The sequence below is a fragment of the Carassius carassius genome, chromosome 1, assembly GCF_963082965.1.
Source record: "Carassius carassius chromosome 1, fCarCar2.1, whole genome shotgun sequence".
Taxonomy (NCBI): Eukaryota; Metazoa; Chordata; class Actinopteri; order Cypriniformes; family Cyprinidae; genus Carassius; species Carassius carassius.
In genome coordinates this window covers 22,555,769-22,569,777 of record NC_081755.1, presented here as the reverse complement: position 1 = coordinate 22,569,777, position 14,009 = coordinate 22,555,769, and the positions used below count along the sequence as shown (strand labels likewise).

General features: G+C 33.8%; 1 long non-coding RNA gene across 1 annotated transcript; it reads right to left on the bottom strand.

Moving 5' to 3' along the window:
* Nucleotides 1-4,240: 4,240 nt before the first annotated feature.
* Nucleotides 4,241-13,694, bottom strand: LOC132111668 (uncharacterized). Its single transcript, XR_009424840.1, has 4 exons — nucleotides 13,473-13,694; nucleotides 11,011-11,088; nucleotides 10,698-10,794; nucleotides 4,241-4,384 (listed from the first exon to the last, which is right to left on the bottom strand). It is a non-coding gene; the product is annotated as an uncharacterized LOC132111668 (long non-coding RNA).
* Between the last annotated feature and the right edge of the window lie 315 nt (nucleotides 13,695-14,009).

Genomic DNA, 14,009 nt, shown 5'->3' with positions numbered 1-14,009 from the left:
CTCCGAGTCCGACCCACTCTTAAAAAAAATTGCTAAAGTTTCGAATCTTCATGGCCATCACTACCACGAAACGCCATGTAGACGCGCAACGAATTTTTCGAATTTGTTTCGAGTTGAATTCGAGTTGTGTGTTAAAACTAAAGTCTATGGTTAAAACCTCACAAAGGGGGTGGGGTCTCCTCACGCAGGAGTTAGTAAATTAAAGTTTCTTGCATAGAGTTGAATAAATCTGAAGAAACACATGTAATATAACCTTATAAAATATGCCAATGAATAAATGTTTTTTAAAATGTTTATTGTTAAAAATAGTTGTAGCCAGTTAAAGTTGGATCATTGGGGGGCGATACTCCGTGAGATGGGGCTCGCGGAGCTCGTGGTCGGTGATGTTCAGACAGCCGAGTTTGAAGCTCACCTCTCTAACAGAGATATGAGCGGGAATCCCCTGTGAGCCGTACCTGCGCTGCATATGGGAACGTACACCAGCATCGCTTATTCTGTGCGATAGAGGGTGCAACGACCAAGTGCAACAGAGTCCTGAACTTAACCCCATTGAAAGTCTTTGAGATGTGCTGGAGTCCACTTCACACTGCCTGTCCAAAAAGGTTGCACACACTAATATTTCATTGGACTGCCGCCTTTAGCTTTGATAACATTGTGCTTTGATTGTGGCTATGCTTCAACAAAGTTATGCAACGTCACAGCACTTATTTCTATCAAGAGTTACACCGAGATCTTGTATTGACATTGGGAGAGACGAACCGTCTAATCCAGCACATCCTAAAGACTTTGAATAGAGTTACACTTCGGAAACTGTGGTGACCATTTCATACATGAAAATGATTCCTCGTGTTCACTGAGCTACTGTTTCACAGTTCGAGCCTGATGAATTGTGACATTATCATCTTGGAATATCAATAGGCTACGTCTTCAGACATGGTTGTTTGAGAAGTAAAAAGCTATGCACTAAGTGCAGTGCTAATAATGAATACAATAAATGTTCAATGAAAAAACATCAATTAAAATGTACCTATCATAAATTATACCTTCTATACATAAATTGGTTGCCAAATAGGAAATTTTTGCAATCAGAAACATGAATTACAGTAAACCCTTACAGTGCACATGTTTTCCTACAGGAATGTACATACCAGTGAACAAGTAAAACTCATGCTTCAATAAGCAATTGCTTCCCAGTATTCCTTACAGGCCACAGGCTGTGAAGGATCCACAACACTTCCTACATAATTGTTAATTTACTATCTGTGGTCAGACTCAAGTAATAGTTAAATTCTTCATTAGTAACAAAAACATCATTACCTTATATACACAAACATACATCAGAAAAGCAATACATAACTTTATTGTAATTTCATATAGGCTATTCAAATTTAAGTGCACACCAGTTTTCTAAGCGTAACAGTAATAATGATCTCGGCATGTACAAAACTTTTTCTCTTACCATGGGGGCATGTCTGAATGTTTGGGAATAGTTTATGGCTTGGTCCTAGTAACGTAGGAGTCCTCTTCACTGCTTCTAAAGTTTCAGAGATTTATGAGCTAGGTTTGGCAATAAAATGCTTTGTGAAATACTTTTTAGATAAAAATGTTGATGTCCTAAATTTAGGACTGATAGGCCCGTTATGTTTATGATTTTCTTCTAGATTGGCAATATGGTATTGTGAATATGGTCCCTGATATTTAATAATAAGTTATGCATGCTGTATTGTTGTGACACATAACCATATAAATAAATGCAGCAAAATGGATTTAGAACATTATACTTTATTTTTTCAAAGCATATAACACTGAGGCTGTGTGATAAATCACATGATGCAAAACACAGTAACAAGCAGAACTGAGCTTAAGTTTAAGTGCAGACAAAGTAGAACCTTTAAAACATATATAAATCTACAAACATGAAATCTAAACGGGACTGGTGAACCAATGAGTTCAGCACGGGTCTTCATTAGACCAGTCATAAACCTTTAGGACAGGATTTCTCAGCTGATCCTGATCAAACTCATCAAATCCATCCAAACTACTTAATCAAGGTCTTCAGGATCACTTGAAAATTACAAGCAGGTGAGTTTCAGCAGTGGTTATTAAGGGCAAGAGTTGAGAAACCACAAGCGGCAGATGAAATGGTGTTTAACACAGGCTTTCACCAGATGACAAAGTGAAAGGACACATTTCAGTCAGCCATTATTCCCAGTATGAAGGGAAGTTTCACAACACAACTGTGCTTATTAAATTTTGGGGCTGAATCAAAAACAAAGCAACCACAGTTCTGTTAAATCAACCCACAAGTATTTTCTTAAAAATAGAGGTGTGTCACTATGCCATGGATTAGAAGAACCTTTTTTTTCTAAATGGTTTCATTAAGAACCTTCAACATCTGAAGAACCTTTCTGTTTCACAAAATGTTCTGTGTGTCGAAAGAAGGTTCTTTATAAGAATTTTTTTTTAAAAAGTAAGAAAGAGATGGTTCTTTAGAGACTGAATGATTCTTTCTGGAACTAAAAATGGTTCTTCTTTTTTGGCATTGCGAAGAACCTTTTTAAGCACCTTTATTTTTAAGAGTGTTATAATTAATAAAGGGTAACATGAGAGGTATACAGTGACATATCACTGCTAGTTCCTTTGTTGGTAACCGATTTTGGTTTGCCACTAAACTTCTGTCCTTAAGGGATTTCCCTAAAATCTCACTGGACAGGTTTTTAATATGGGTGTGTACATTAGCAGAATGCGCCCCAAAACTGTTGGTTTTATTACAAAGAGGGCTTTATTTTATAACCTCTTGAGACCCCGCAAAACATTTTAGGAAGCTCAAAAAAAAAAGAACAATGTACATAAATGGGCAAAAACAATAGATTTTTTTTTTTAATCACCAATATAGTTTTATTTTTCAGGATTTGTTTTTACCAAACTTTGTATGAAGATAATTTGAAAGTTATATTATACCATTTTTATTTTTGCAAAATGTGTGTAAAATTAACGCAATAAACGCATTTTCTCATTATACATTATTTATTTATAAACTAAATTATTTGCATATTAATGTGTTTTGGAGGAAACATGTAATGAAAAAATAAGTGTAATGATGGGAGTAATAATTGACAATATTTTCATAATATATAATATTTCATAGAATATTGAAAGATAAATTATTTTCCTTATTCATTTATGTCTCCCAAAATGCATAATAAACAAGCTGTTAGTCTCGGTGTCCTCATATGAAGACATGTATGAAATCAACGTCCTGTTTCGTAACAAAGTCATATTTTGATTTGAAACCCCATAACATTTCCTGAGATGTTGATTTATGACACACAGTCAAAAAATTAGTCAGATTTACACAAGAGTTTCACTAAATTAATCAGACATTTTTGAAAACCTAGGAGAGGTTTGGTCATGGTGAAACCTCCAAACATGGTATCACTGAAAAACCCAGAATATGCTCTGTACAAGACATCCAGGACTTAAAACTGGCATGTACAGTCTCAGAGAAATTCACTAAAATATAATGTCCTCATGTGAGGATGCAGGGTCTCAGGAGGTTTAATTTCTCTATATGAACTCAAATTCACCTATTTAGTGGTTGACCGATATTGGTTTTTTGACAGCCGATGCCGATATTTTGGAAAGCAAGGTCGCAGATAGCAGATATAGATTATATTTTTATTTATTTATTGAAATCATAATATTTGACAATGGATTAAAAAGACAAATGTGTAAAATAAACATACTAATACTTTAGATGACAAAGTATTTTTCACAAATAAATACATTTTATAATTTGAAATCACAAGTTTACAGCATTCAATTCAAACATCACGCAGAGAACATGTGATCATGCTGGATAAAAATTAACACTTCACAGCTGGATTCCACTAAGTTGCAAGGTTTGTGAAATTAAATGTTAATTAGCCATTCAAAGATTTGTTTAAATAATATAAATGCATTATAATACTACATGTATAAATTAATTCCTTTAACCATTCTATCTGATTATTAATTATATTAAATTCTTAAAATGTAAACAATCATGCTCATGCCCTGAATGACAACACTCTGCAGCTAAAAAATGCATAAAACTTCCCCATAAGGGTTTCTGAGAGGTACATTTTCACCTGAGAGCACACAAAGCAAGAAGTTTCAGTGATTTAATGAAACATTACCCGTCTAAAATGTAACAGTGAAATGTAACAGTTCAACTCGACAGGGTGATGATCTAATGACCTATAACAGCTTAGCTTCACAAAAGTGTTCTGAACATTTAAGCTGACCCAGAAGGGTACACCGTTTTTGTCAGTTTGGCAAAAGTGAGGTGTCCAGATGTTTAAAGTGAAGGGTCAGTCACTGAAAATCTTGTGCATGTTGTCTTCTGAGTAGGGTCAGGCAGGAAAAAGGTACCCTGGCAGTAAAAAACCCATTCGCTGTCAGTAAAGCACTGTGATGGACATGTCTGACATCTGGCCAATGATTTGAGGGGGAAGTCTTTTAAACTGCCAAGAATTCTGCCATTTTGGCTGCTCATCAATTCATCCAAAATTATTATCTATATAGGAAATATGTGAAAAGGTCATTAGCAATACACTACACTTGTGTATTCATTTCGTTGTGAAATGTAGTTTTGTTACTTTGGAAGTTTGGCCTGTTGTTTAGTCAGTGTTTTTAAATCAGTGCCACCAAATTCCCACCACTACCATTAATATTGCTAACAAAAATACTGGTGAAATGTAATTTTTTTTAAATTTCATCAACAATAACCAAGAATAAAAATTACACTACTATGATAACTATTTTTTTAAACCCTGTTAGATAATATTATGCACTGACAATGTTATTACTACAAAATAAATAAATAATAATAATAAATAATGAATTAATATCTCATTTATAAAACTCTCAGTAGAGTTCATTCAGCTTTCAAATTTATAAAACTACACTCTTAAAAGAAATAGTTCTATTTAGAACCAAAAATGGTTCTATCACCCGCTTCATATATGGAACTCCCAAATGGTTCTATATAGAACCACTTTAATGGGTTCCATAAAAAGAACCCCAAATGGTTCTTTGAAGCCAAGTTAGATGGTTCTATATAGAACCATTTAAGGGTTCTTTATTATTAAACAAGTTTAATTATTATTGAATAAGAAAATATAAACAATCCAGAAAATTCAAAATGTTTAAATTTATTCAAATGATCATACAAAAATATTAGTGTCATTTAAAATTGCACCTCTCTATACTCTGTATTAGACAGCAAATTTCACATTTTTACATTTAAGATGTTTAATTACATTTAACCATTTAGTTTGAATTATTTCATTTAAGCATTTTCATTTTGCAATAAACATACATAATCTTGTTTATGTGCATATACAGTACTTCACTTTTACATATATCTCTGAAATGAGGAAAAACAAATCATTTTTGATATTTGACACTGCAGATAAAAATACATGAACAATTAAAACAACTATTAAATAGCTCTACAATTTACACAAGTTGACTGTACATTTTCAGTACATGTATTGGTGTTCTTTTGCTGTGCTCTTGTCTAAGTTTAAGCATATATTTTTGAATAAAAGTCATTGTGTGCTTAATGTCAACCGGGTATTGCACATAAAATAGACTGCAAATAGGCATTCCACAGCCTGTGTCATGTCAATGTCTGCCTCTCTTATGATGTTCACATTGTCCATTATAATGCTGACGCTTTCAGCCTTGAGGGAATCAGGAGAGCCGTTAAACACTATGGTTGGTGTAGCACCTTTGGGATCCTGTAAAACAAACATTTCACCTTTTGAGTGCTTTTCACCAATTAACAGAAGTCATCAAAATAGACTTAAAATTACCCCATAATTTACTTACCAACAAACCAACCAATGTATATGACTGTTTCTCCAGTTTAACACAATCTGAGATATATTTAATAATAAAAAGCTTTGTAATGTGTTTGAATGTCAACATTGCTGATGACTGAACAACATTCAACATGCTACCATGTCAGTTCCACTTTGATTACTTTGAATCTCATCGGTTCTTTCGTTCTTTTAACTGAATCGTTCATGACACAACACAGATATGACAGCTAAGCACGTGACACGCAAGAACCAACAAGACTCATAATTATTGATGTGAAGCTGATGTGCCACCCCATTGGATGTTATTCCCTTATCTATACATAGTCTAATTATAGCAACCTATCTTGGCAAATGTAATCTTTTTATCTCACTAACGTACCATTTTGCTTTAGAAGACAAGTATTAACCCCTGGAGTTGTACAGATTTCTTTTATGATTTAAATTGGGGTGCTATTCAATGACATTACAAAGCAGTGCAAACAAGACAAAGTTTATGACTAAGGAAGAGAGTGAAAATGTGTAAATTATAGGGTAAATTAATTTTTTTTTAAATCGTTACAAATTTGGCATAAGGGTGAGTACACTGACTAATATTTTTATATTTGCATGAACAGTTCCTTTAATTCAAGTCAAGTGCATCAAATGTTAATGTAACTACAGAAGACTATACTTACACTATCTACACTGTAGAGGAAGCTGGCGTTTTCTTTAAATAGTGCTGGCAATAAAATGAGTGCAGCATTCCTAACGAGACATACAAACAGATACAAATTATTGTATATAAGGTACAGAAATCAATTAAAGTGATAGCTTACCCAAAAATGAAAATTCAGTCATCATTCACTCACTCTTGTCATTTTAAACCTATATAGCTTTCTTTCTTCAGCATAACACAAAAAAATATATTTTGAAGAATGTTGGTAACCGAACAATGCTGGTACTCATTCACTTCTATTATATGGACACCAAACCAATGGGCACCGTCGTTGTTCGGTTACCATCCTTCTTCAAAATATCTTCTTCTGTGTTCTGAAGAAGAAAGTCATAAAGATTTGAAATGACAAGAGGTTAGTAAAGGATGACAATTTTTATTTGGGGGTAAATTATTCCTTTAATATTTGCATTATTTTAATACATGTTTTCACTTATACAATTTATAGGAGCTACAACCTTTACATTGACAATGCAAACAATGCAACTTTACACTGGGCATGGAACAGATAGGTTGGATGGGGAAAAATATATGGTGTAGTCACCTTCTGTGGTTTCCTCTGCTAGTCCAATGAGATTGGCGTAGAGGGTTTTTTTGACTTCCTTCTTTTGCACTCCTGATGATGTCTGGGGCCATTTCATTCAGAGATGTTTCCATGTTCTTCGCCAAGTCTGTTCCAAACCTCATTAAATTTTGGTATGTTTTAGCTTACCTCAAGGGCACTCGAGTAATTCGACTCAGCGCAGTAAAAAGTCATGCCTGATCCTCCTTCCCTTGACAAAAGTGAGAGGAAGAGGATCAGGCGTGACTTTTTACTGCGCTGAGTCGAAGTAATCCAAAAAGTGCTATTCCGCCATACATTATAGTTTTATATATTCTAAAACATCCCTCAATGTCACAGGTAACACTAAAATCTGCTTGGTGGTTATGTTGCACTTGCAGGTGAGTTATAAACTTTGTGAGTTGAAACTTCACAACATCATAAAATTAACATTTATAAATTTTCATCTGTAACGTTACCTCTGAAACTTTCTTTTGCATCAATGAGGTTTATAGTTTGAAGCCAGTGGCACGTGTCATCTACTGACCATTTATCAACCATGGTTATCTGGGGATAAAAAAAAAACAAAGCATAAATAACACTTCATAAACCAACTATGCATTAAACACACCTAACGTTAAACATTTTTGGCTTTAGAACATTTGAATACTAAAATGTAACCTTGTGCTATCATCACTTTAATCCAGCACATGCGTCACAGTAAACATAAACGAACGCTGCAGTGCAAATGTGTCTTTGCACAGTTTTAATAGCTACAGACCGGCCGGACGTTTTGAACTGTAGCCGTGTCCACTTTCCTGCTGAGTTTAGCTCCAACCCTGATAAAACACACCTGAACAAGCTAATCAAAATCCTCGTCTGGTCTGGGCTGGAGTTAAAAACTGCACGAAAGTATCTTGCGGGCCAAAGTTAAGAACTTCTACACCTGTTAACATAGGCCTGGGAAAAATACTCACCGCAAAATACTTAAACATAATCATTCACCTCCGTATACCCGGTTCACTTTTATTTGAATCGGCGCCGTTTATTTGAACAACGAGCGCGCGCTTAATTGAAATGAATGTTAAAATTCACGCTTCTGACTCGAAGCTCGGCTCCTTATAACACAGCTATCTTATTGTAGTTAACAATTCCATTAACATTAACAAGGAAATAAAGGGAGACTGTATCTTAATTAATTAAAAAACAGGAGCAAAATTAATTTAACAGGGCTTGAACCGATGGCTGACGAAGCCCGTCAGTGCTTCGCACCAGTGGTTTTGAGGTAAATTTTGCTTCTAGTATCAGTGTTTAACACAAGGGCTACTCTAACAAATATAAATATTAACTGTAATACAAAATATTTCGGTAAAATCATTTCAAAAATGTAAAAACTTAACTTACCTTAGGGTATGAACGAGCAGAAATGGCGGACTCCTTAGTTTGAAAAATTAACTGTCATTTGTCTCGACTCCTCTCGAGATTCATCTTCGCCAATCCACCAATAGGAATTCAAGGATGACGCAACGCATATATGCCACCGGGGAGGGGGAGGGGTCTTTTTATGATTATTTGTTTTTAATGTTCCCTTCGGTAGATTAAAACCATCACAATATGGTATACAAAATAAAGAAAACTCCTGGTTAGTTTGTTTTTCTTCACAAATTGATTCGTCAAAAAGGTAAACTATAATGTAAAGTAATATAAGTTTCATGCTAATGTACAGCTCAAATCATACATTGACTAGATATTAATATTTTTGACTACAGCAGTCATTCTCATGGGTCTTGACTCAAAAAGCTTTGTGAATGTGTTGAGTAAGGCCTATAATTATAGTGTAATCTTTAGTTTACACTTCAGTCATAAAACATGAATTATAGAACCATTTTAATAAAAAAAGGTTCTTTGGATGCAAGGGTTCTACATAGAACCATTTTTTTTGTAAAAGGTTCTATTGGCCAAGTATGGAACCCCAGGGTTCTATATAGAACCTTGAGGAACCCTTTTTTTTAAGAGTGTAGCATACCCCAGAACCTGCGCAAAAATCCCTTTATAAATCCCAGTCAGGGGAAGATTGTGCGTATTGCATTTTCACCCCGATTCCTCACCGAGGTCATCATAAATTATATATATATATATATGGAGCTTACTGTCTATGCTTACAACGCAGAGTTTTATTACACATAACCTCATCTGCATATCATTGCATATGTCCATCCACGTGACACCATATTTAACACCGTCAAATATAAAATAAATTAAGGAAATACGAGATACGGACTAAATGGCGTTTGTGATTGTATTCCTAAAAACAATCAAATATACTTGTTTTAGAATAAATATATCAAAATATCCATTAAACCGTTTAAAATTCTAAGAAAACTAATTTAGAATAGATTTGATCTCATTCATTTCCACAGGCCCCAATAATATTTCAGTTGTTTTAAACAATCCAAGTTAAATTCAATTGATGCAGTTTTGCAGGTAAGGTGAACATCCTTTAGCTACTTTTAGTGGAAAAACAAAGGCCTACATTTATTGTAGTGTAAATACTATTATCTGACTCTGCGCGTCACTCAAAAATTATTTGAAAAAGGAAACGTGCAAATCTTAGCGTTTCTTCAGGTTGTATTCAAATATAGTGGTATTTTTCAGTGGTGGAATAAGTACACAAATCAAGTATTTGACTAAAAGTACAGATGATTATAATAAAATATTACTCCAGTAAAAGTAATCCTTGATCAATTTTACTCGATTGAAAATTCAAAAGTACTCGATTTTTTACGTACTTAAGTAAAAAAAGTACTGATAGATTTATATTGCTATTTTATATGCTACTTAATTTCATTTTATATTAGCACATATTGTTTTATAACACACCAGAGGGTTTGAGAGCCGGTCTATCAGCGGATCACCAAAATATTTGCGCAGTTGCACAAAAATAGTTTTTAGCTTTTTTTGTCTGTGTAGCCAGAATATGACATGTTGAACATAAGATGTTTTTGTGTATTTGTAATTTAATAATTGTTATTATTATCTCAAGAGCAATAAACGACAATGATTTGTCATAATGTCGAAGCCCTATAACGAGTTTCTGATTTGTTTTCTAATTTGTTAAATTTAATCATTTGAAATAAAACACAAATATATTTTATAAGGTAATTACAAAAAATTGGCATTATAAAATGTAAAAAAGTCAAAGGAAATCAATTAATATTTGCCCCCTAAAAAACTATAGCTAATTCTCCAGGAACTGAGGTTTTCAAAAGAAAAATTTCATTTGTATTTTACGTTGATAAATCTTGTATTTGTTTGACTTATAGATTGTTTATATAGATTGTCCAAATATAAAAGAAAAATGGTTGAATGAGTGCAATTTTAAAACCCATTTTTACATTTAGTTTAGATTTATATTTTTCTTTATTAAAAATTATTTGCCATTTAAGCCAGAGGAAAATAGACTAAACTAAATTTAAATGACATTTTTTCTCAAAAGACGAGGGGAAAAAGGTCTTTCACATTATCACATTTCATACAAACAAAAACCAGGGAAAATTCATAATTAATGTCTCACCTCGCCTCAGTGAAGAAAACCTCTTGATATAACCAGGGACGGACAGAGCTTTGACCATTGAATAGTGGTGTCGTTTCTTCCACTGAAAGTTTTATTTCTGGTAAAATTACACACAGAATTTTTTATTTGCCACAGGATTTTATGGCTTTTATAAAGCATAAGCATCACTTTATACTGTACTCTATTAAGTAGGCCTAATATTAAAATCCTGTTAATGATCTATTCAGCATTAGGCTATATGATGTAAGTTAATGACTTTAAACTATTATAAAGTGTTTCTTAATGATATTGTGGCAGTGTTTCAGATACACACCAGGTTGATCAGGTCCACAGCAGCGCAGGAGTCTCCAGACTCTTCTCAGAGGCCTCCACAGACACTCAAATATCACACCTGCCACAAGATCAGATATTGTGAGCAATCACTCGTTAATAAACTTATCTAAAAATAGATCGAACTATAATTTAACCGACACCATCTCGTCGTGTTATGACACAAAGGATTTAAGTCAGGCGCTGATTATACTTTTCCCGATGGTCGGCGTTTGAATAAAACTTATTTCTTCTGTAAATATTGTACGCTGTATAATAAAATCCATAAAATAACAGAAAAATAATGACAGAGTATTAAACACGACATTATCCATTAGTTTTACACTGACATTTTTTTTAATTCGTCCAATTAAAAAATAAAATGATTCACATCTTTATATATTTTTTTTAACTTCAGCCAATGAAAAATAATTAACTTTCCCTTAGGGTAAGTTAATTATTTTTCATTGGCTCAAGTAAAAAAAAAAAAAAAAAAAAAAAACAATATATATATATATATATATATATATATATATATATATATATATATATATATATATATATATAATAATAATAATAAATAACTCTACAACACAATGCAATGTTGCAAAATTCTAAATACTGGTAAAAAACTATAAATAAATAAATACGGAAAAATTCCTTCATATTTCATACAGTCCTCTTTTTACATATTTTTTTTAGTGCTTTCTTTTTTTTATATATATATAAATTTAACTCACCACGACCAAATGCTAGCTTAAAACATTTAACAACCATTGTTTAAAATCCAACGAATAATTAGTTTTGCTCCAGACCTTCAGTTATAGAAACTGAGCCGTACACCTACAACAAATTCGCATTCTGACCAATTCAACAGGCGGCCTAAAATATTATGCAAGCTTTGGTTAGAAACACATACAAGTTTTCATTTTAACTTCCTCTCTACATTAACGAATAATGACTTGACCATAACATTCTCCCTTAATAATTAAAAAAAAAAACGAATAGGCTAATTATATTTCTCCACATCTTCAGTTAGGCTCCAAAAAAAGGCGCACTAATCTTTAAATACGATCGGCTAGAAACGCATATGGCCTTCTTTTTGTTCTTTTTTCTTTTTTTTTAATTCAGCTCTACATAAATAATAACTTAAAACATTTTAACATTCTTACTCAACAAGCTTTGTTAAACTTTGTTCGTATCCAACGAATAATTCACAAAGCTGCCGATCTTCAGTTCCAAAAACAGCATAATCACAAGAAATTAACATAAAACATCTCGACAGCTTAATTCTATATCCACACATAGTACTAAGCTATGGGCCTAACTTGGTTCAAATTAATGGCGCATAGTTTGCGTTTTTCCGTGGGCCATTTCCGTGGGCGCTCGAGCTGCAGGGGCACACACGGGATCGGCGCATAAGTTTCAAATAACATCTATTCCGAGGTCATTTCGCATTTGCAATAGAATGAAATTGCACCAACGTATAACAAGTTATCATCATGCACTGAATATTTCGAAACAACATCTGAGAGTCTTAACTAGCACAGACTGAAAGAGGCACGCGTCCCATCAGATCAAACGCGCTGCAGTAAAAAACAAACTATTTCTCACATCTGCTGTTGGTTTCCATGTGAGTAGAATTAGGTGCGGCGACCAGTGAGTTCATCTTTGCGTTATATACTTTGTTTGCTTTCCCGACAAACTTCACCGCGCATCTCTTTCAATCGGGGGTTTGGGGGTTTTGGGGGGGCACATGACGTCAAGTCAGCAGGCTAGTGTTGCCATGTTCGTTCTTTATAATAAATAAAGATACACACAATCTGCAAAATGCCATCATTACAAATCGGCATAGTTGTTAGTCATTATTTTCCTGTGTGTCTGTGTTCACCTGGACCGAGCCTCTACTCCACTGATACGTAAACACGCGCTGTTTTTCATGCTGTTTAGCTTAATCACTTTACTTGGCAACCCATGACTTCACGTCACAGGCGGGATTTTTTCAATCTGCTGTCACACTCTGTCAGCAACTCGTGCACTATTCGTACTATTTCTGTATCTTTATATCTTAGAAATAGTACGAATAGAATGACAGTATTTTATTATGAATAAAGACAAAATATTATAAATATTTTTTTCCACTGAGGAATCAGTGACTTTACAAACAGCATTTAACGTGAACTATCATACCGTCTCGCTTCCGCGTTCCGCCCAGCAAACTGCAGTTTAGAATTGAATATGATTTCTATTATGATCCATAAAATTAACGATTTTTTAAAATTCGTCATATGTCCGTGTAGCTAATGTGTTTTATTTCGCACTTTCGTTTTATAACCAGCTGCTTGTTTCTCTTCTGAGATCTGCTCTGATATGATACTGTTCCGCATAAACTCATGAAGTTCAACGAGTGTTCACAATGTCTACACAATAATGAAGACACATTCACTACACTATAGAAATGTTTACCTTTCTAAACCCCTCTTCTCGCTGAAATTCTGCCCACTGGTGCATGAAGGAAGTGAATTAACTTCACTTAATACTGTTTTTTTTTCTTCCGCCAATTTCCCCAGAATTGAATCGCATTAATCGCATCTTCTTTTCTTCTGCGTTTTTACCAGTAGCTCCATTAAACTGTTTAAATCTCCGTTGTTTAAATAATTCCTGCGGAGGGAGGACCTTGTTGTTCCCGCGCGTTGTTTGCTTTTGAAAAAAAAAATGAACTTGGAGCATCGCGCCGCCTACTCTTCTCTGCTGCTTCAACCACACCAAAGTTTCCAAATGAATAAGAAAGCAAGTAGTTGCTGAGAATGAAATTTTTAAATGAGTGTAAAATAAACCATCTGACAAAAATGTTAACCTAAACAAATGAATGCATGAATATCTAAGAAAACCGGATTTGAATGCAAACAGACCTTCATCTGCTAATTGTTGGTTTCTAAAAGGGGTCAAGAACTACCTTTATCGATTTTGAACCATTCTCTGAGGTCCACCAAATGGATGTAT